The sequence below is a fragment of the Lissotriton vulgaris genome, chromosome 12 (genome assembly GCF_964263255.1).
Source record: "Lissotriton vulgaris chromosome 12, aLisVul1.2, whole genome shotgun sequence".
In the NCBI taxonomy this organism is placed as follows: Eukaryota; Metazoa; Chordata; class Amphibia; order Caudata; family Salamandridae; genus Lissotriton; species Lissotriton vulgaris.
Window position 1 is genome coordinate 605,896,548 of NC_141700.1, and position 24,786 is coordinate 605,921,333.

General features: G+C 45.3%; 1 protein-coding gene across 1 annotated transcript in view; it reads right to left on the bottom strand.

Annotated features, from left to right (window-relative positions):
- Positions 1–24,786, bottom strand: part of PKD1L3 (polycystin 1 like 3, transient receptor potential channel interacting) — a 1,100,724-nt gene that overhangs the window by 302,494 nt on the left and 773,444 nt on the right. The window lies entirely within an intron of this gene.

Sequence of the window (24,786 nt, forward strand, 5' to 3'; positions counted from 1 at the left end):
TCATTAGTGGGCAAAATTTTGATTTTGGCTTAAATGTAGTAGTTGTAGAAAGTTGTTGCTGACCCGGGCCCGGGTCTGACTGTGACGACATAGGTACCATTTGCATATCACATATTATAGTCAAAGGACTCGCATCCAACATTGAGTCTGATTGAGAAATTACATCGGCTGGAGTAGACAATGTCACTGGTTTGCGTCCCGTATTGTATTTACGCAGCTTGAGTTTGCGGACATATTTAAACAATTCTATTCTTGTGTCCGCATAATCAAAATTAGTTCTCGCGCTATAAGATAAGCCCAGAGATAACGTTTCCACTTCCTTAGTTGTCAGGTTTATATCAGTGAGGTTGATTACAGTTTGAGATTCAGTTTTGTTATTGCTGTTACCAAAGACTGAGATAGAGGAGGAAGAAGCTAGCGCCGACTCCATTGATTGCGCTTTGGCTGCTTCCTTTGCGGTTTCTTTTGCACGCTTGCGTCTGCTGTGCTTTCTCCTTGCTGCGCGTTTGCTGTTTGTGTTTTGCCTCTTACAGCATTTTGCGCACCAGAGCGTAGGGTTTGCTTCCTGTCCTGATGTACAACCTCCAGTTCTTGGCCTGGAGTATATTTGCGAAACCCCACCCGCTGAATTCTGCTTTGTTCATTGTCTGACCCACTTTCAATACTTGATACCGCTTCAACGGAAGACAAACTTACAGATCTGTCTGGCCTTGATGACGTGCTGGCTTGTGAGGGTGCACTTGCAGTGTTAGACTGTGATTTCTTGATGTTATCATATTTCTTTGCAAAGGTAAATATCTGTCCATTTTCATAATCTAGCTATTTCTTTGCAAAGGTAAATATCTGTCCATTTTCATAATCTAGCCTGTCTCTTTGAAACTTATAGGCTTTTCGACGTTTGATTATGTCCTCCTCTCGCTTAAGCCTCACTAGCATGTCTTCTCTGTATTTTGTGATTAATGGGGTACTTGGCAGTTTATCTATCTCTCCATTAATTCTATCCATTTCACTCAACAGCTTCACCCTATCACTTTCGGCATATTGTATTAAAATGATCATCAGTCTTTTGGATGATTCAAGATTGCATTCAGCCCAGTCAACGAGCATTTTAGGGTCAGGGTTATCGTAGGACGGTGCCAGAAAGATCCTTAGCCCCCGCGGGACTTTACCAACCTCCAGATACCCTGTGAGAGAGGTGTGCTCCCACCACTTCGACTGCTCAGCCTTTGATGCCTTTTCTAAGGCTTTAAACAAATCTCGTGCGTCGTTGGTGCCCTCTTGTGGTACACTTGATGTTAGCGATGTTGTTACTTCCCCAGCCGGAGAAAGATTTATGTATATATATATATATATATATATATTCAAGGAAACAACTTATGAATCACAAAGTTGACTCGAGCCCAGGTCCTTTTAGCGTGTTATTTATTCACACACAGAATGCCAAACAACACCCGACGCGTTTCGGTGCAGCCGCACCTTGGTCACGGGTAACGGTGTTTACAAACATTAACATTTTTAAAGTCAAAAAATATAAACATAAACGTAGGACTACTCGTCCTCACACCAGTGTTAGTTCAACCACTGTTGTGGCGGCCATATTTGAATGTGTAATTGGACACAGATATAATATACATTATACAAAAAGAAACTGTATAAGGACCACAGAGATTAATGTAACTTTAAATCAATTTGTTACAATTGCTCAAAGGTTATACCCTTATGTCAAATCAAAAAGTTTTTCAAACGTTTCTCAAAATTTAGCCCAAGTGGGCAAATGTACCAAAGCTCAGATACATGAAACATGACAATTCCGCCCCAGTGGGCATGACTGCATCATACCAGTCTGATCTCAATGTCCTGGAACTTCAACATCCTAGTTGAATTCCAAGAGTTTTTCAAATTAACAAATGTATAGTCCTGTGATTCCATCCAATTAAGTCAAATCGGCAGCAACCAGTGGTATTACGTCATCCCTGTGCGGCGACATATGTGTCTCCTACAAACATAAAAAATATAATCACTTTAAAATATACTCGAATAATTAAACATCCAAGACAGCTTCAAATTCATGTTTTTAAGGGATTACATGACTAGAGTATTATCAGTACGGTGAATGTGTTACATGGACTCTTAAATTAGGTGGACTGCTAACTCCTCATCCTTATTCAACCCCAGCGGGTGTACAGTGTCATATTTAATTATGAACCTTGATTCAAGCTGGCGTAGTTGTCTCAGTCTGTCTCCACCTCGTTCCGACGGTGGGACTCTGTCTAATGCACAGAACTTGAATACACTTAGATTTTTTCCATGCAGGTCCTTAAAATGTTTGGCAATTGGATAGTTTTTGTCCTCATTCGTTATGGCCCGCATGTGTTCTAACACACGTTTTTTGCAGGGATGTATCGTGCTGCCAATGTAAGTCAGTGGACAGGGACATTGCAGTGCATAGACACAGTAGTCAGATTTGCACGTCAGATGTTTTGCAATCCTAAAGGGTTTGTTATTTTTAGACAAAGTGATTTCTCTTTACATCTCTGGGCTTGGAGACAGCGTCCGGACACAGAGGTGGCTGGAAAACGTGAGTAAAAACCTCAACTCTGCAGCGGGAGGCGGAACCACTGCGGCTGCCGGCGCGGCTGTATCGTGGAAAGCGTGGACAGCCAGTGATTTGGCTGTGGCATCTCACGGACAGTGAGAAATACAAACGACATGGATCTGTCAACTCGACAAGCTTCAAGGCGGGAGGCAGCTGAGACGCTGTTTGTCCCGTTTTCTGGTGATACTACTGCGAGTACAGCGGGGAATACTATGGCTCGAGACAAAGCAACCAAAAAGGAACTTTGGGACAAACTGTGGAAAAGCGCAAAGATGGAGCAGGTAAACTGGTGGGAGGCCACCACCTTACAAAAATACGTGGATTGCAAACGAGTACCACGTGGCTTGCGCATATTCATAACTCCCACGTTTACTGACCCGGACCCTGAACTTATAGAGGAGTGGGTAGAAAATAATCACAACTGCTCAACAATTATGTTGAAATTACTCATCAAGTACGCACAAAAGGACATGTTTAATTATTCGAGTATATTTTAAAGTGATTATATTTTTTATGTTTGTAGGAGACACATATGTCGCCGCACAGGGATGACGTAATACCACTGGTTGCTGCCGATTTGACTTAATTGGATGGAATCACAGGACTATACATTTGTTAATTTGAAAAACTCTTGGAATTCAACTAGGATGTTGAAGTTCCAGGACATTGAGATCAGACTGGTATGATGCAGTCATGCCCACTGGGGCGGAATTGTCATGTTTCATGTATCTGAGCTTTGGTACATTTGCCCACTTGGGCTAAATTTTGAGAAACGTTTGAAAAAACTTTTTGATTTGACATAAGGGTATAACCTTTGAGCAATTGTAACAAATTGATTTAAAGTTACATTAATCTCTGTGGTCCTTATACAGTTTCTTTTTGTATAATGTATATTATATCTGTGTCCAATTACACATTCAAATATGGCCGCCACAACAGTGGTTGAACTAACACTGGTGTGAGGACGAGTAGTCCTACGTTTATGTTTATATTTTTTGACTTTAAAAATGTTAATGTTTGTAAACACCGTTACCCGTGACCAAGGTGCGGCTGCACCGAAACGCGTCGGGTGTTGTTTGGCATTCTGTGTGTGAATAAATAACACGCTAAAAGGACCTGGGCTCGAGTCAACTTTGTGATTCATAAGTTGTTTCCTTGAATATTACGAGGGTCGCCTCCTCACTCGAGCCCGCCGCCGTGTGTGGCCGGGAGACTGGCGGACATTTGTTGATTCATATATATATGAACAAGGGCGCCTGAGCCCGAAACGCGTCATCTGTCGACTGCTGTTTGGTCAATTAAAACACCTTGCCTGTAATCAGAAGTGGTTCGTGTGTCTCTCTCTTCGCCGCCGGGGGTTCTCTGGTGGAAGTGGAAGGAGTACTGGTTCGAAATTTATATATATATATATATATATATATATATATATATATATATATATATATATATATATATATATATATATATATATATATATATATATATATATATATTCACCAAGATGCCACTAGCTTTACCAAAGCACTCGACGTAGCTCAGCCATCCAGCCTTCTTTTCACAAAGCAAGCGGAGGTTGCCGCCGAAACGCGTCTGAGCAGAAGTTGATATGCAATAAAAATCTTGAACTAAGATACACGGAGTCAGCGCCTTCTTGGATGGTGAAGTTTGGTGTGGTATTAATATATATATATATATATATATATATATATATATATATATATATATATATTTCACCAAGATGCCACTAGCTTTACCAAAGCACTCGACGTAGCTCAGCCATCCAGCCTTCTTTTCACAAACATGCTTGCCTGCTTCACATCATTTAGTTCGCATTGATTGTTTTAAAGAAAAAAATTATTTATTTATGTATATATATATATATATATATATATATATATATATATATATATATTATATTTTGTTTCTTTCCACTGCTTGCAGACAGCTGCCGCTCACCAGAACAACGGGCGCGTCGTCGACTCGGACCTCGCAAGCTCGGTCCGTCACATGAACACCACACTCCTTCGAAATCAAGGAAATGATGACGCTGTGTCCCGAAAGTAGTTTTTAGATTATTTTAATTGGCAAAGTCGGACGCGTTTCGCCTAATCCTGCAGGCTTGATCACCAACATTGTTTTGCCGGGAAACCACCATTTTAAATTCGACAACGTGCATTTGGCTACGTGTGGAAACTACAATCACAATTCAGTAGAAAACAGACTCGTAGTTTTTACGTGCTACTGATCAGGAAGTCAATTTATCATATTCAAAAGAGCTAAATTTGCCCACTAATACAACCTTATATTTGTACAAATTCAGAACTAAATAAAGATAATGAATAGAAGTCTGAAAGGAGGTATTGTTGGGATAATTGACCAGAAACCCCACGCTGGAATGCACTGGCCGCACTTCAAGGTTCAGGCTTGGGTTGTGGGGCACTGTGGCTGGATTTTGTGTTTGGAACCTGACCTGCTTGCCCCCTGTGAATGTGTTTACTGTGTGTAGCAAGTGAGCAGAGGAAATCTTTCCGGTTGCTGGCTGGAGGAGCGTTGCAATACAGTGAGTGAGACTGAAATAACGAACTGTGTGAGTTGGCGGACTTGGCTTACAGAGCTCAGGGAAATATATACAATAAAGAAGTGTTTGTGCAATTTTGTCATCTGCAATGACGATAAGACAGCGCTTTTTCACCTTTTATAATTTGAAGATTTTCCCTGTGCGCACTTAGTGAAAATACAGCCCACGTAAACAAGATAAAAGTGAAAACCACATGTCGTTTTGAAAATGAGTCTGCCTTACGTGTTCAAGGCTCGATTGGAGCAGAAACGTTGGGATTGCCTGCATCTTACCTTCGTGCTGTCTCACCATTAAAATGAATTTGAAACGCAACTCTGCCAAGTGTCGGTGCACCTCTTTTTGAAGTCTGAAAGGAGGTATTTTTGGGATAATTGACCAGAAGCCGCACGCTGGAATGCACTGACCGCCCTTCAATGTCAGGCTTGGGTCGTGGGGCACTGTGGCTGGATTTTGTGGTTGAAGCCTGACCTGCTTGCCCCCTGTAAACGCGTTTACTGTGTGTGGCAAGTTGGGTGCAGAGGAAATCTTACCGGTACTGCTAGCTGGAGGAGCGTTCCAATACAGTGAGTGAGACTCAAATAACGAACTGTGTGAGTTGGCGGACTTGGCTTACAGCGCTCAGGGAAATATATACAATAAAGAAGTGTTTGAGCAATTTTGTCATCTGCAATGAAGATAAGACAGCGCTTTTTCGCCTTTTATAATTTGAAGATTTTCCCTGTGCGCGCTTAGTGAAAAAAGAGCCCACGTAAACAAGATAAAAGTGAAAACCACATGGGTTGTTTTGAAAATGAGTCTGCCTTACGTGTTCAAGGCTCGATTGGAGCAGAAACGTTGGGACTGACTGCATCTTACCTTCGTGCTGTCTCACCATTAAGTGAGTGAGACTCAAATAACGAACCGTGTGTCGATATGAATGTCACCAGCCCTACATGCCAAGAACAGATGCATACTGGTAAGTAGCATATTCAGTTCGAGGCATGTGGGCTGCTGAATTCATATCTGTGCATAGAATAAATAGCAGTTACCTCCTTAGCGGTGGTTGCCCGTGGCAGCTGCAGCAGTCTGAAAAAGAGTTCTGAGAACAGCCTGTCCTACAGCAGCTTGCTGTTTGGAGTGTACATCTATGCAGTAGTGTTTGGTAAATGTATGTATGGTGGACCATGTGGCTGCTCTACATATATCCTCTAGAGGAATGTTACCTAGGAAAGCCATGGATGCCCCTAGCTTGCGTGTGGAATGCGCTCTTGGGGGAACTGTTAAAGTGCGTTTAGCTTTTTGATAACAGATTTGTATGCACTTAACAATCCATCTGGCTATACCTGATTTGGAAATAGGGTTGCCTTTGTGTTGTGGAGAGAAGGCAACAAACAGTTGTTTAGTCTTTCTAAAGTCTTTTGTCCTGTCGATGTAATACAGGAGAGCTCTTTTAACATCTAAAGTGTGCAGTGCTCGGTCTGCCACAGAATCAGGGTTTGGAAAGAAAACTGGCAGTTCTATGGTTTGATTAATGTGGAACTGCGACACCACCTTAGGCATGAATTTAGGGTTGGTACATAGCACTACCCTATTAGCATGAATTTGTAGGAAAGGCTCTTGAATTGTTAGGGCTTGAAGCTCACTAACTCTTCTTAGCGATGTGATGGCTATGAGAAAAGCCACTTTCCATGTAAGAAACTGTATCTCACAAGAATGAAGAGGTTCAAAGGGTGGCCCCATGAGCCTGGTGAGAACTATGTTTAGATTCCAGACAGGTGAAGGAGGGTGTCTGGGAGGGATCACTCTTTTGAGTCCTTCCAAAAAAGCTTTAATGGCAGGCACTCTGAAAAGGGAAAGATGCTGCCTGTTTTGAAGATAAGCTGCCATGGCGGCCAAATGTATCCTGATGGAACTATATGCCAGATTGCATCTATATAGATGAAACAAATAACATATGATGTTCTGCGTGGACGCATCTAGCAGATTAATGTAATTATTGGAATAGTAGATGACAAATCGCTTCCATTTGGCAGCATAGCACGCCCTAGTTGTAGGCCGCCTTGCCTCCTTGATGATGTTCATACAGTCAGGGGGCAAGTTGAGGTAGCCGAACTCTATGACCTCAGGAGCCATATCGCAAGGCTCAACTGTTGCGGATCTGGGTGCTGAATGTCTCCATGGGTCTGAGTGAGGAGACTGGGCGTGAGGCGCAGCCGTTGGTGAGGCACCACTGAAAGTTCCAGGAACGTGGTGTACCAGGCCTGCCTTGCCCACGTTGGAGCAACCAGGATGAGCGTCATGGAGTGCTGCCGCAGTTTGCGTGCCACTAGCGGTATGAGCGGTGCTGGAGGAAAAGCGTACGCAAATCTGCCTGACCACTTCATCAATATCGCATTGCCCTGAGACTGCGGGTGTGGGAACCTGGCGGCGAAGGTTTGGCATTTTGCGTTTTCCTTTGTGGCGAACAGGTCTATCTCTGGATGACCCCACTGCTGGAAATATGGTTGGAGCACCAAGGGGTGTATCTCCCACTCGTGCATCTGATGGCTGTGCCTGCTGAGCAGGTCCGCCATCTGGTTGTCTTTGCCTGGGAGATGTTCTGCCATGAGGAAGATGTTCCTCTGGATAGCCCACTTCCACATGCTCTGGGCTAGATGAGATAGTTGCGGAGAGTGTGTGCCTCCCTGCTTTTGGATGTAATACATGGCAGTCATGTTGTCCGTCCGGATCAGCACGACTTTGTTGCACAGGTGATGTTTGAATGCCTTCATCGCCATGAAGATTGCCATCAGCTCCAACAGATTGATATGCAGCTTTTGGAGGACATGTGCTCCCCAGCCCTGGAGAGATGCGTCCGTAGTCAGCACTATTTGTGGGACAGGCTCTTGGAACGGTCGTCCCCTGCAAAGGTTTTGTGTGTTCCACCAATGCAGAAAGTTGTATGCACGACCGGTCACCAACACTAGGTCTTTTAGATGCCCATGAGCCTGGTTCCACTGTTGTGCCAAGCACTCCTGGAGCGGACGCATGTGTAGCCTCTCGTGCTGGACTATGAAGATGCAGGAGGCCATCATACCAATCAGCTGCATGAATACCTGCGCTGGGAGCGAGTGTTGGGGCCTGAATTTCTGAATCAGCAACTGCATGCTGTTGACTCTGGCAGAGTTTGGCTGCGCTGTTGCTGTTAGAGTGTTTATTGTTGCACCTAGGTACTGTTGTACATGAGCGGGCTGAAGGTGCGACTTTGGGTAATTTAGTGAAAATCCTAGACTGTGTAGGAGGTGAATTGTGCGTGACATGTGGCTGGCACACTGCTGGGCTGACTTTGCTTGGACAAGCCAGTCGTCCAGGTAGGGATAGACATGGATGTGTTGTCTCCAAAGGTGCACAGCCACAGTTGCTAAGCACTTGGTGAACACCCTGGGGGCAGTGGTGACCCCGAAAGGCAGGACCTTGAACTGGTAATGCTGATTGTTGACGGTGAACTTGAGATATTTCCTGTGACTTGGGTGAATGGGAATGTGGAAATATGCATCTTTTAGGTCTAGGGTTGCTAGGAAGTCTCCCTGGCTGAGCAATGGTAGGACTTGCTGTAAAGTTAACATATGAAAATGTTCTGACAAGATGTACTGGTTCAGGGGTCTGAGGTCTAGAATGGGCCGCAGGGAACCGTCCTTTTTTGGGATTAAGAAGTACAGAGAGTACACCCCTGTACCCTGCTCTTCTAAAGGCACGAGTTCTATTGCCCCTTTTTGCAGCATGGAGAGTACTTCTTGCTGCAATAAGTGCATGTGCTCTGCGGACATAGGACGGTGCCTTGGGGGTATGTTGGGGGAAGTGGAGGGTAGTTCTAGACAATAGCCGTATTGGATAAGTTGTGTCACCCACCTGTCTGTGGTAATGCCTTCCCAGACCGGCAGGAACTGCTGGAGTCTTCCCCCGACCGGTGTTAAATGGTCTGGGGGCAGTGACAAGGTGTCACTGTTTGTTGGGGGCGGAGGATCTGGCATTGTTATTTCCACGTCCTCTGCCTTTGGTGCTGTTCCCACGATATCCACCCCTGTTATTCTTGTTATAGGTGGTCTGCATGCTCCCCTTGTTGTATTGGGCTTGCTGCAATGCTTGAGCTCTAGAGGCTCCCCTATTACCGGAGCGACGAAAGGAACTGCCCCAAAACTGCTGTGACTGCAGAGCTCCCATGGATTTTACTGTCTCAGTGTCTTTTTTAATTTTTTCAAGGGTTGTGTCTACATCAGGACCAAAAAGAAAGTCAGGGTTAACTGGCTGATTGAGCAAAGTTGTTTGGATCTCTGGTTTGAAACCAGAGATGCGGAGCCAGGCATGACGTCTCAGCATTACACTAGAGTTGATGGCTCTAGCTGCCGTATCTGCTGCATCAAGTGCACACTTGATGGATGCATTTGAAATTAACTTCCCTTCCTGTATTAGCATTTCTGCTCCCTCTTTACAAGCATCAGGCAGGTGTTGCATCAGCTGTTCTAACGTGTCGTAGTGAGCCCTATCATATCTGGCTAATAGGGCCTGTGTATTTGAGATCCTCCAAATATTAGCCTCTTGAGCTGCTACCCGTTTGCCAGAAGCTTCCAAGATTTTGGATTCTTTGTCCGGAGGAGGAGCATCACCACTAGTTTGAGAGTTTGCTCTTTTGCGAGCATTAGCCACTACTAGGGAGTCCAATGGGAGCTGGCCCTTGATGTAGGTAGGGTCCACAGGCGCAGGCCTATATTTTCTTTCAATCCTTGGGTTTACAACCCTTGCCCTTGTGGTCTCTTTGAAAATGTCAGTAGCATGTTTGAGGACACCCTTTAGCATAGGGAATGTCTTTACAGATCTTTCTGAGGTGGAGAAAGTATCGAATAGAAAGTCCTCCTCCACTGGCTCAACGTGCATTTCAACGTCATGGTTAATGGCCGCTCTTTCAATTAAAGCGTTAAACGCAGCCGTGTCCTCAGTAGGCGAGGTTTTGACATTATAAGACTGAGTATCAGGCGTAGTGTGTGGATCATCAGGGTCAACAGTGTCAGTCCAGTGTTGAGGTTCCCCTTGATCTGTGTCAGCATGATAAATAAATCCCATATGACTGTAATCATCTCCCACATCCTCATCGCTGCGTGTGGGAGAATCGGCATTGTGCTGTGTATAGGACTCAACATGTTAAAAGAGAACAGGTGAGGTGGCTGAATCCTTTTTCCTCTTGAGAGAGATTTTGTATGACTCTAAAGGATGTTCTGGAGCGATTTTCCGTTTGTGAATGGTGAGTCTGCCAGAATCCGAGTCGATGAAGAGCTTCGACTGATTGTCATACGAGGGCGCCTGGAACATTACCCCCTCCGGAATGGACTGCGACTTGGAAGGTCCCGATACCTTCTTGGAGGTCTCGGCGCTCTTTTGTGGCTCGAACGATTTGGGTCGAGCGGTCGGGGGCAGTCCGTATTTAATTGGTGGAGGAAGCCCCGGAGACGAACCGACCTTCTTAGAGATCGACGTCGTCTTCGATCCGATTTGCTTCGGTGGATCACCAGCATGCTTGCGGCCTTGCGTCGACTCGAGCTCATGGTGCGCGGCAGGTACGGCCTTGGGCTTCGCCGCGATATGCTCTTTCGGGTCGGGTTTGGTCTTCGACTCGAGAGCCTTGCTTAACATTGGCTTAGAGGCTGCAAGCGTCGGTTCGACAGTCTTTTTAGCCTAGAGTTCTTTAGCCGTGTCACCATGTTTGGACGTCGACGGCGTCAGAGTGACGTGCTTGACTGTAGAGATTGGCTTTGGTGCCCCGCTCTTGGTGCCGACGCCACCTTGTGACCCCGAGGGGTCGATGACATTGGTAGACTTGACTGGAGCCGAGGAGTTTGAGGGCGTCGATCCGAGGACTGTCTTCAACAGCTTCGGTTTCGTGTTTGCCTCTGTTGGTTTCGGTTTCGATTTTGGTGGATCGACCGATGGCTCCTTAGAAGTATTCTTAGCCGGGCCTTGACGCGGGGCTATAGAATGTGGCATTAGATCTCGGCTAAGGCCTTCCGGCGATGCCTCGACCTGAGCCTTAGAGAGCACAGTGTCAATATTAGGCCCCGCGATTGCGGGTGGGCCTTGTTCATCGCTCGAGTTGTCATCGACGGCTCCGATGGCCTCTGCGTCGTCTCCTACCTCGACGACGTCTTCGTCATGGACGTAGTCTTCATCGTCGTCTACACCGAATGTAGAGTCTTGCTCCGACTCAGGGTCCGACTGCTGGTCAGGATCCTCTTCATCGACGCCTTCATCGTCATTAGCCTAGAAGATGTTCTCCGGGTCAGGCGCCGCTTTCTGTGCTGACTGTCGTGCGGCACGTCGAAGTCGAAGCGGTTTCTTCGACCGGAACTTTGAACAGGCCATACAGCTGGCCTCGTCGTGGTCCGGGGATAAACATTTATTGCACGCTGGGTGCACATCAATGTGAGGGTATTTTGAGTTGCAGACGGGGCATCTCTTGAACGGGCTCCGTTCCATTGTCGTCGTAGTTGGGGCCTGTGGTGTCGAAAAGGCAAACGGCCTTCGATGTCCTGTTGGAAGAATTGGATGTACAGGCACCGAACGAGACAATACCGACGCCCCGAAGGCCTTTTGGCCTTGTGCAAAGAGTTTTATATTGATTTCGAACTTGAGTGAAGAAAGTACATCCGAACCCAATGGCGGAAAAAACCAATCTGAGGATGGAGAGGATGCCCATGCACACTGTAGTCCAGGGGAGGAGCCACCTATCTCGTGATACTTCGAAGACTCTTCCAGGACAACAATGTGCAATCATCCGGACCCAACACTCGGCGGCGATCTATGCACAGATATGAATTCAGCAGCCCACATGCCTCGAACATATAGAGCTATATATATGTTTTCACATATATTTTTATATATTTTCCGGGGTCCACGCACAAGGGCGGGAACATTCAAGTGCTTATGACTATTGATGAGGATCCATTGGAAGAGAAGTCATTCTGGAGCATCATCCGGCGCCTTATGTTTTTTATCCAATCTGGGCATAACTGCCACCACCATGGCTGGGTTCTTCTTGATATGTATTCCCACTAGTCATATAAAATCTTCAATGGGAATTGCTCTTACTGACTTTTTAGTTGGTTCTTTAAAATTGTAAAGAAAACAAGTCTGCCTGTTTGGCAGTGAAAGGCAACTGAAAACGTTTTGCTGCTCTTTCCATGATGTTCCATGGTGAATCCACCGAAGTTGCACATAACTGTGACCCTCATGGTTCAACAGTCCGAGGTGCAAAGCCTCTGCAGGGCGCTCGTAGGCCCTTATAATCAAAAATCCAATCCAAGTCATCTTTGTTTTTCAACATTTCTTTTAACTATTATTTAAACAGTCTTGCCCCATTTTTTTCAGTTCGAACAAATTCAAGCTGAAAGACATTCACATTTCAAAGATTTTATTAGTTTTTAACAACGGTAATCCACAACAGGTAATTCCTTGACGTTGTACTTTTGGTATGACAAAACCTTTTTTATCCTTGTAAATATTAAACCCAATGCATTTCGATAATTACTCTCTTCTTGAAGATATAGTCTAACATGAAGGTTATAAAACAACTATTATAGTAGTCACCCTCAAACAGTATCTCCCCCGTCTAATTTCCAGCCATTTGTGATAATTCAGTGCAACAACTTACCACAATCCAACCTCCATAAATAAATGAAATAATAATCATTTCTGTGCAACCCCCAAATTAAATAAAGCTCCCACCACTTTTCACCAAAATTCAAATGTCACCCTAACCATCCCTGCTGCATCGTGTTTCAAAACTACCATGTATTCAAAACCGACTAAAACGTACGATGTAACATACAGCCAGTTATCACATTACTCCCTCAGACAGGAAATGTACACTTTTCTTGTTGACAATAAATGCCTTCGTGAAAAAAAAGCTATGTGCCCATTCCGCATCACAAGGGAAAACGCTTTACTCTTTCTGGTTGGCACAGTCTTAAACCTTTTTTAACAAAATGCTCCACCATTCTATGGACCGATTCTTATAGTTTTTCTCTCTGTTTTCCATTTTGTTGTTGTACACCTGAAGTTAATTGCTAACACGTGTCTTCGAAGTCCACCCACCACACTGCATCAAAACATTCCTCACCCTAAAAAAACGCTCCAAAGTGCTCTGATACATACTAGCTCACAATTAAAAATTAAAACTACATTTTTACCTCAAGTCAACTGATAAAAATAAAACATTAAATCAATCCATGATAATTTTCACAACATAAAGTAAATATTATTTTATCAATGAATACACAAAGGTGCTGTGTTGCTTGAAGGGTGCACTTGAAATGACATGACTATCCACTGTTCACCCCGTAGAAATTTTACGTAGAAGAAACAGGTTCTGGGAACCATGTATGATAATCTTGTAAAATGCCTTGGAGGTTAGTTACTATTCAATTCAATTCAATTAAGCTTTATTCGATTTAAGTTGTAAAATCATAAAAGCAAACATTTAAAAAACAGTATTATCAAAGTCGACTTTACATGCATAAAAAAAGAATATTTACAACGTAGAATGATACATCACAATTCATGAAGAAACATATTATTTCTTAAAAACATCACTCCATCTGATTGATTTTATATAACCGATTTTAAGGGTGAAAAGGATGGAACATGGATGGGTTCATGATTCAATTAAAAATATGTACAATTACTGTAGGCGCTGTGTATCATCTTTTAATTCACTTTCCAATGTGGAGTAATTAATGCTGCCATGATAAAATAAAATACACATCACAGTCTATCACAGTCTGTGCACAGTCTAAACAACTTTTCCTCAGCTTAATCTACACAATCTTTAGTAGGATCAAATATGTGATCTTAAAATCATAGTGTAAACTTTAAAAAGACTATTCTATTGATAAAAATTGGACCCCACGGATGATTCAGTTTACTAACATTCATATTCATCTGATCATTCCAAATTAATTCTATGGCGAACAATACATTTCAAAACGTTAGCGATAATCTTTACCAACCATTCCCCTTCCAATAGCTGTAAAAAAAGACAAGCGGCGACAGGTTCTGAACCCCATTAACTTTAGCAGCGGGATAAGCCATTTCCTTCGGTGTTCATTATAAAATTTGCAAAAGAGGATGGCGTGTATTGTTGTCTGTGATGATGTATCATCACAGGGGCAAGGAGGTAAGTCATTTGCCCAATTATTTCTCGGTGGAAAAACGACCAGTCTGTGAAAAAAGTTTAGCCTTAACCTTATCAAAAGAAAGCGCTCATATGTAGTGATGTAAGGCTGGATTCCAAATGTTGTTTTTTCTGTGAATTTTTTATGTATGTTATGTCTTTTATGAAGGAAAACTTCGAAATAAAGACTATAAAAACTGAAACTGAAAACTGTTTGTATAACCATAAAATGCCTAACTGACGGTTTCATGGCCTTGTGTATAGTTCTTCAAGATGGTTAAGGCAATGGCCTTGAAAAGCCTTTCTGGATACCTCTTGAGCTGTCTGGGGATTATGATAGTATTTTTCTAACCCTAGATCCGTTAGAAACTTTTTCACATACGCTAACCAATTAGATTTGTGCGCGTTCTCCAAGGCAATACAGTCTAAGATCAACATTTGTGTGAGTGTTGGATTTTCTGATGACCAGATCCGATGCCATAATAAAAGTGGCTGAATTTTCACTATGTCTGATAGATGGTGAAGTTCCAATTCCATGTGACAGGAAAGGGTGGCCGTGCTCCTGGGTACTGCAAGAAGATATCTCAAAAAGGTATTCTCTACCCCCTGCAACTCCGTTGTAGCCACGTGCCCCCAGATACCCGCTCCATACAATGCCACTGTAAGGCATTTAGCCTTATATATTTTGACAAGTTCCAGAGGTGCTCTTTTACCTACTCTCCTTGAGAAATTTACAAGTGCTGTAGTAGTTCTCATGAAAACAAGTTTCTTCGTTTCAATTGCTGGTTCCCAGGACAGTTTTTCATCTATCATAATGCCTAAGTACGGATATTTGTGTGTGACCTCTAACTTTTCCTTTTTTAGGTATATAGTCTTTATTTTACTTTTGTTACCAGTGCCAGCTTTCATGACGAATGTTTTTCCGATATTGATGTTTAAGTCCAAATTAGCCATGAAAGTGGAATATCTGTTCAGTGCCTTCTGCAGCTCAAGGGGGGTACGGGCCAATATCACTGCGTTGTCCGCGTAAAGCAACGCAGGTATCGGGCGGTTGTTTACTGTAGGCAAGTCCTGGCATCCCCATATAATTTCAGCCTCCAAGCCATTGGTATAGAGGGTGAAAAGAAAGGGCGCCAGGACACAGCCCTGCCTGACTCCTTTCTCCACCGCGAACGAAGCGGTTAGCTCTCCCTTAGCCCCATACCTCACCCTTGCTGTCGCGTTGGAATACAGTTCTCTCAGGAAGGTCACTAGATTCGATTCCACCCCCTTCTCCAATAGGACAGACCAAAGTTTGGCGTGGGAAACACAGTCGAAAGCGGCCGATAGGTCCACATATACCCTATAAAGGGCTCCTGCTTTTATTTTTACGTATTTGTCAATCAGCAATGATAGATTTAAAGCTTGGTCAACAGTCCCCCGACCCTCTCGGAAGCCATATTGCAGATCTGATAGGATCCCAACATCCTCCAACCGTTCCTGCAAACGCTCAAGAATAACTCGGCCCGCCACTTTCCCCAAGGAGTCGAGAAGGGATATTGGGCGGTAGCATGTTACAGACTGCCGATCTCCTTTTTTGAATATGTGGACCAATATTGACTTGGACCAGGACTCTATGAGGCCTGTCGCACATGAGGCATTTAAAACCCTGGTCAGGAGGGGGACCCAGAGATCCACATGGACTTTCAAAAAGTCTATTGGCACCTCGTCTGGGCCGGGGGCCTTCCCATTTTTACTCGCTCTCAGGGCCTGTGTTATCTCGTTGACAGTGAATACTAAGTCTATAGGGTAACAGTTAGGTGTTTGCTCACAAAGATTTATTTCCTGTTCATTTCTAGCCATTAGATCTTTAGAAAAAATCTTGCAAAGTGCGCAACCCATTCGTTCTAGTCAATTGCCACCTCGATTCTCGGAGAATTTCCGGAATCGGTCAGGAAAGGCGATTTTACTACTAACCAAAAGGCAGTGCTGTTTTTATGAATACAGCTGTCATGGAGTTGGTCCCAAAGTTGTTGTTTTAGCTTGAACTTCCTATCCTTTATTGCAGAGTTATATGTATTCCTTAAAGTTTTGATCTCATGAGGGACCCTAATAGTCTTCCATGAGGCCGCTTTTAGATTCGAATAGGCTGCTGTACACTTGTGGTCAAACCATCCCTTCCTCTTCTTAGATGTACTGTTTAAGTTTACCCATAGGGCTTCATTTATGGCTTTTGTAACTGTGCCAAAGTTAGTGATGACTTCCGTGTCTGGAGTGGCCATATCTAGGCATTTCATTATAGAGGGGTACACATTGGTTACCACTGTTTTTGAGATTATACTTGGCTCTACTTTTTCCCATTTTAATGTATAGCCATTTAGCCTATCTAGAGTCAACTTGTTTTGTGCCAGAATACTGACAATTCTGCTGGTAGGTTTATAGGACAGCGGCAGAGTGATACTGAGGGGATAGTGATCACTAAAAACCTTTGGGTATATATTGAAGTGAGTGTCTATATGATTCTTAGGGTTTGAAACAAGGATAAAGTCTATAGTAGTTTGGGCACCTCTCCCATGAAAAGTTGGAGCCGACACTGTATTTGAGTTAACCGTTTCGTTTGCCACTACAAGATCTAACTCAAAAATAGTTTCATTCAAACAGTTACCCAATCTCGTGTGACTAAAATGTGGTATTGAGTTATCGTTCTCATCAACAATACCACATATATTTTGATTACTGACTTGACATGGTCCCTGGTTGAAATCTCCCCCCCAAACAATCATAGTGTCCCCTTTCATTGTCCTATTTATTCTAGATAGTAGTGAGGAGCGGATTGAGCGTACTAACAGGACCGATTCTCCTTCAGAGAGATTATTATAAAAATTAACCAAAAGAAATCTGTCCGTCTTGTTTGGGCGAAAGCTAAGGATCTGATAGTTTGGTTCAAGTTTAATGGGTATAATTTCAGTTGCCTGTATCAAGTTCGAGATATAGATAGTCAAGCCTCCCTTTGCTCTACCAGACTTGGCCGCTTGTGCAGGCCAATGCCTGGCGGAAGAAAGGAATTACTGCTAACATTACGGTCCTAGAACTCTTTCCCATTGTAGCTGCATTACACTTATGGCCGGAGAGGTTGTGCAACAGGAAGGTGTTGTTCTGGTCAGACAACATGGCCGTAGTGCAGGCAATAAACGGGCTATCTGCCACATGCCACATGCGACTACTACGGTGGGGGAGCGATTGAAGAGGATGGGTGAGCGAGCCTTGCCACAGGCAACTCGAAGGAAATACAGCTCCCAGTTGCACACATTTAGGGAAGTGATGGAGGCATTAAAAGTAAATGCCCTGGGACTTGAAGAGCAGGTTGAGTCATTTGTGATTTGGGCCAAAGAAACAGGCAAGACACATTCTTGGGTGTGTGGGCACCTGGCAGCCCTAAGGCACGACACTAGGCTCAGCGGGGGCCAGGACCCCACCAACTCGTTTAGGGTAAGGGCAGCACTAAGAGGGTGGGCCCGGGAGGAGGTGCCTACCCCTGACACCAGGGCACCAATAGACTTCTCATCCCTACAGCTAATGATAGAAGCGTTACCTATGGTCACGAATTCCCCTTTTGAGGCCAGGCTTTTTACCACCGCTTTCTGCTTAGCTTTTTTCGGGGCTTTCAGGGTAAGCGAGCTCGTAGCCAAATCTAAAACCGACAGGACAAATGCAGCGTTGGGTAGGATGGATGTCTGCGCGACAGACGCTTTGGCACTCCGTATTCGAAGGTCAAAGACAGACCAAGCAGGTCGTGGTACGACCATAGTGTTACAGGCTTTAGGGGACCCCAGATATTGCCCGGTCTATACAGTGAGGGGATACCTGAAGATAAGGCCAGCACTTTCAGGGTATTTTTTAATGCATGCAGATGGGGCTCCCTTGACCAGGTTCCAGCTGGATCGCATCATGGGGGCAGCTTTGTCCAAATCGGCATAGCAGGTGAAGGGAAAAGATTTTCGAGTCACTCCTTCAGGATTGGAGCGGTCACGGTTGCATTTAAAGCAGGCATGGGACCACAAGGTGTCAAAGGGGTAGGGCGTTGGAATTAGGGTTTGGAGCAGGATGACATTCGTTACCTAACAAATTGTTGATTTATTGTGTGCAGTGTTCAAACAAGACAAAAAGGATCGTTGTGTAATATGGTGTACAGTGTTAAGGATTAAAACCACTTGAGATAAATTGGCGTCCTCCACCTTCTTTCAGCAGGCTGTCAAGTGTGGTTGATGGGACATTCATACGTTGCCAGGTTGGAACAGTGGGCAGCACACAAGAAAGGGACCCGGGGTTTCGCACAGACGCAGTTTGTATGGCTGGGCTCGCCGGGTATGAAGTGGATCAGCCTGAGGATTAGTTTAGAACAGCGCATCACAGTAGGAGGATCCCTACCGAACATTTTGATAATCCACCTAGGGGGTAATGACTTGGTCACCAAGGGGAGGAGGGCACTGATACAGGCCATGCAAACAGACATTGTGGCTATTAACAACAGGCTTGGCTCAGGCGAGCTATGGTGGTCTGAGATCATCCCTCGCAGGGAGTGGAGGGGGGCGAGATCCTCTATAGCAGTGGACCATTCACGTAGACGGGTCAACAGGTCCATGCAGAAGTTCATGGAACGGAGAGGATTGGGATTCATCAGGCATGCCCTGATACAGGAAAAGATTGAAGGTTATTATGAGAAGGACGGGGTGCACTTGTCTGAGGTGGGGATGGATATGTTCCTCTTGGACATACAGGATGCACTTTTAGCTGCAGGATGCCTGCAGCAGTTCTTTACCCATAACCATGTGTCTAGTGTAATCATTATGGGCAGAATGTACATAATGTTGGTGGGGGGGGAGCGGATGACGGTGTGGGCACTATACAGACCCAGCAGCCGCCCGGTAGCTGAGCGCGGTTCCGGCCGAGGCTGCGGGAACCTTCCAGTGGGTCAGCTGGTGTGCAGCCTTTGGTTCGGGCGCCCGACCCAACATCCCAGCCCGGACCCGGTCAAGTTTGAGATCAGCTCCCCTGAACTGTTGGGCCTGTGGTGCAGAGGAGGGTGGCCTGGGGCAGTGCAGCTGGCCTGGATCTGGACTCTGTGAGTGATACAAGGCCACAAGGGGCGGGCCGTATCCCTCTCTCCCCCGGCTGAGGCCCGGAAGACAAGGTTAGTGCCGCCAGGAGTTAGAGGGGGACAAAGCATTTTGCTTGCTGCAGGGATCTCCCAGCTCCCAATACTCAAGAAGAGATATTTGACAGGCCTACAAGACGGGTTTGAAGTACCGGGCCTAGAAGACTGAGGGTAGGGGGTGAGCCCCCCACTGGTCTGTCCCTGAAACTCAGGGCCGAACAGAAAGCAGGCGCTCCCGGTGCTGGTAACTGGGTCGGGACTGAGGTCAGTCAGTCCAAAGAGACAATAATGCCCGACCTGGTCTGGTGGCAGCCATGAGGCCGGTGATCGAATGAGACCGTTGGCCTGAGGGGCAAGACATAGATTACACCGATTCCGGCTGTGATAGCGCCCGCCTTTGTGAACTAGACTGCTGGGGCCGGGCCGCCTGTCAGCTGTCCGAACTGGGTAAAGGGGCCAGGAAATCCAAGAACAGAGCAGGGCCTGATGACCTATACCCCGAATTGGTGCAACTCCTTGCCGGAGGCAAGGAGTGGTGAGACACAGCGCACCACACAGAGGTATTCAGCATTAGCCAGGGGGACCACGCCATAGAAGCCAGCAAGACACGGACACGCTTAAACAAAACAAGAAGAGTGCACTGTACAGTTGAAAAATGCCATCAAATAAAAGCAAGAAGGAATGATCCGTCAAAGATCTTCTCCTTAAGTCCAGCACCAAAAGCACCAATGTGACCCCCTCCCCGTCAGGAAGCTCCATGGGCCCAAATCGGGAGCCGCGTAGGCTCCAGTGTCATGCTCCTTTCTTGAAACTCTGTTCGCCTCTCTGAAAGATGATCTGCACACTATGAAAAAGGAGCTAGCCCAAGAGATTCGAGAGGTTCGGAGGGATCTAGACTTGGTGGCAGAAAGAGTAGACCTGCTGGAGACACAGGGATCCACCAGGGATGAGGAGATAGACCAGCTTCAACAAGAGGTCCTCTGCCTAAGTGACCAGCACCGGGATCTCCAGACACATGCGAAGGATCTAAAAAAACGCTCAATACGTAATAACATTCAAATCTGGGCGATCCCTCAAGGGGCGAATGGGGTTAGATATTGAGGTATATGTTGAGGAACTCTTTCGCTTTATTCTGGGAGCTCCAACGGATCAGCAGATCAAGTTGGATGGAACGCACAGGGTGGGCTTCAGGAGAGTGGCCCTGGCTCTTCCGGCACACATTCTCACGTGCGTCCACGATTTTCAGCTAAAATAACAAATTCTCAGAGAGGCCTGAGATGAGCAAACCATCGAGTTCTGGGGCTCCCAACCCCTCTTGTTCCAGGACTTAGTGGCCTCCACACTGCAAAAGAGGAGAGAATTAAGTCTAATCACAGCTCACCTGCACTCCAGTGAGGTCCCCTACTCTTGGGGTCATCCCTTCAGGTTGATCTTTAAATGAGACGATAAGAAACACCACACCCGTTCGCTGCAGGAGGCCAGACCTCGCTCTGACTTCGGCCGGACCTGGAGACTATTGCCAGAGAGAGGAAGGCAGTCATTGCTTCACTGGAAGAAGACACTGTCAATACAGACTGAGAAGTCGTATGATCCCACTGGAAGGGACTGACCTTGGGTCCAGAGGGTCTGAGTTATAGAACTCTGTCATCTTGATTGAAGGGGCACAGGCGGGATGGGGGACCGAATGGATACGATGTCTAGCCTTAAATTGCTGTTCAATAAATCCAATCAGATGACCGCGACCAGGAAGATAGTCTCACTCAATGTGAAAGTCCTCAACAATCCGGTTAAACAGCGGGCCATCCTTTCATTCCTAGAAAACACAGACACACATATTTGTCTCCTTCAGGAGATGCACCTTCTGGCTGGTGACACTCATAGACTAAGAGCCAGGGCGTTCCCTTAACAGCTTTTCTAATCCCACTCCACTAAGGCAGCTAGTGTGGCCACCTTTGTCTCCTCTAAGTTTAATGGCAGAATAGGCCTCACATGGGCCGAAATTTGGGGACAGGCTGCTGGCTCACACATTCATGTTGGGTCCCCATACGTTCACTACTGGCACAGTATACACCCAGAACGAGGGGCAGGAGGGGTTTCTTCATAAGGAGGTGCTGGAGCCATCCAATTACCCCAACAGGTCATTGGCCTTGAGGGGGGGGGGGTGCGGGGGGGGACCTTAATCTAGCCTTTCATAACAACATTGATAGATCAAGCCAACAACATGGGCAGACCGGGGCTCTCACGGAGGAGGGAAGGCAACTCCTGGCAGAGGCAGGATTGACTGATGTATGGAGGACTCAGCACCCGACAGATAGAGAGTACACTTTCTATTCACATCCCCACAAGACTTACGCTAGGATTGACTGACTAACTTTTAACCACCAACATAATTGCCCAGCAGGTACAAGAGGTAGAGATACTCCCGGTCAGGAATCCCCGTCTCACAGGGAACAGAACAATGTGTATTGTCTGGCAACATCCACATAGTGTTCGTATTAGCCACATTGCAATATGTCAGACAGACTTGTGTAAAGCAGATATATGTGTTTATTAATCAAAGCTTTTGCCAGTGCTTGTTGGTTTTGTTTGGCTGTATTAGTACACCTTGCTAATGCTTGTTATGAAAGTTACAATGTCAGGACACCCACCGTTATGCTACTTTGCTAAATTAGATCACTGTTGTTTTAAAAAAAAAGATAAACGAAATCGATGCACGCTAGAAAAAACATGCATTGGTAAAGTTTTACCGTCTCCACGGCAACGTGAACTCCTCAGCTGGCTGAACACGTGTTTAATGACGTTGCTGAGCACGTCAGTGTAACGTACCAGGAAGTGCCCCGGGAATGGTTATAAATAGCCACACCCAACTCGCACGAGTCGCTTGGATTTCTTTCTGTTTCCCGGCTTCGACGAGGAAACTCCTCTGGCCTCGCCTACTGATCGCGTCATCGGTTTCCTCAAGGGATTTCCCTCTTCGTTCTTCGTGCCGGCTCAGGACGAAGGGAATTAATCGGACAAGGAAATTGACGCGGAGGAGCTAAGTGTTCATTTTTTCTTGGTTTTAATTGAGACTGCACTGTGTGTTCAGAATGCAACATCTAGGGCCCGATGTAGGTGAAATAGATTTACCGATTTTCAATTACCGAATATTACCGATTCGGTAATTAAAAATCGGTAAATCTATGGGGTGGACATGTAGGTATTCCAGATGTGCTGGAATACCGAATCGGATGATTTCGGTATTTACCGATTTGGTAAATACCGAATCGGTAATGCCCATTCATTCCTATGGGCTTTGAAGCCCATAGGAATGAATGGGCATTACCGATTCGGTATTTACCGAATCAGTAAATACCGAATTTCACAAGGGTGCAGGGGGTGTCACTTTGACACCCTCTGGCACCCCCAAAACAGGCTCGGGTGCCATGTGGCAGGCATACATGCCCCAAGGGCAGGTCTGCCTGTCACATGGCATAGGTGTGCATGCACACATGTGCATGCACACCGGAATTGGTATTTTACCATCAAATTGGATTTGATGGTAAAATACCGATTCGGTAAGGCCTTTGGGACTCTGAAGAGTCCCACCTACATCGGGGTGGCTCACAATCGGTAAATTTACCGATTTTTTATTTTACCGAATCGGTAAAATTACCGATTCAGTAATTTTACCGATTCAGTAAAATAATGCCCCCTACATAGCGATCACCTATTTACCGATCGGTAACGGCCGAAAATACCGATTTACGGCCGTTACTGACCGACCTACATCTGGCCCCTAGTCTTTGGAGAACTTAACTCTTTGGTGCTTGATGACAAATCCTACTTTTGCTGGATAACAAATCCTGTTTTTTAACGCTGTAACTCTTTGTTGCTCAATAATACTTTCTACTATTTGGCACCAGTTCTTCGGTCAGAGTTTTAGGGTGCTATTGGTGACTGTGATTAACCATTAACCCACTCAGGCATTTGAATGCTAATTTGCCCTGAGATTAACCAATAACCCATTCAGGCATTTGAATGCTAATTTGCAATGAACTAATTACATCAAACTCCTGACTCTTTTGAGTTTAACATTTGGTAAACAGGTGAGAGTTGAAATCTTTAAGTGTATACAAAGTGCAAAACACATTGTGGGCATAAAGTCTAATACATGTTGCATGTATTTAACTTTCATTGACTCAGTTGTTCTGTCTAATAGGTGCCTTACAAGAAAAATACTTTACCAGAAAATACCATTACCTGAATACACCACTACACAAAGGGCCAGATGTAGGTAAGTAACATTTACCGAATCTTAATTACCGAAAATTACCGAATTTTACCGATTCGGTAATTAAGATTCGGTAAATGTGAGGGGTTGGTATGTAGGGAATCCAGATGTTCCCTTTTACCGAATCGGTAAAATTCGGTATTTACCGATTCGGTAAATACCGAATCGGTAAAGCCTATTGATTCCTATGGGCTTCAAAGCCCATAGAAATCAATAGGCTTTACCGATTCGGTATTTACCGAATCGGTAAATACCGAATTTCACAAGGGTGAAGGGGGTGTCACTTTGACACCCCCTGGCACCCCCTAAACAGGATTGGGTGCCATGTGGCAGGCATACAAGCCCTAGGGGCAGGTCTGCCTGTCATATGGCACAGGTGTGCATGCACACATGTGCATGCACACCAGAATCGGTATTTTACCATCAAATAGTATTTGATGGTAAAATACCGATTCTGTAATGCTTGTGGGACTCAGAAGAGTCCCACCTACATATCAATTTTACCGAATCGGAAAAAATACCGATTCGGTATTTTACAGAATCGGTAAGTTTACCGGTCGGTAAATTTACCGATTCTGTAAAATACAGGGCCCCACATCTCAAATTGCATTTACCGGTCGGTAACGGCCGAATTCGGCCGTTACCGACCGGTAAATGCCTACCTACATCTGGCCCAAAGAGAGGCAACTTGTCAAAGAAGTAATCAAGAATATATGAGGCATTGGGAGGGGATACTAGGGTTGGTAGTTTATTAATAATCATATTTGTCTCTAGGTTAGAAGAGTGTTACGTCTGCATTACCAGAACTTGGATCCTGGCAGGCCCGGGTGTCGGAAAGTAGCAGTCTCTCTCTCTCTCTCTCTCTTTGTTTCTCGTCCCAGTCCCTTTCCCTCTTTGGACACCTGCCAGGGATCCTGTTTGTCTCAGTAGCGCTGAGAGATGTTCAGGGCGGGTTGAGGAACACTCATCGCCCCTGCAGACTATCCTGGATTTCAGCTGAGTGGCTGGACTCACATCTTACAGTCCC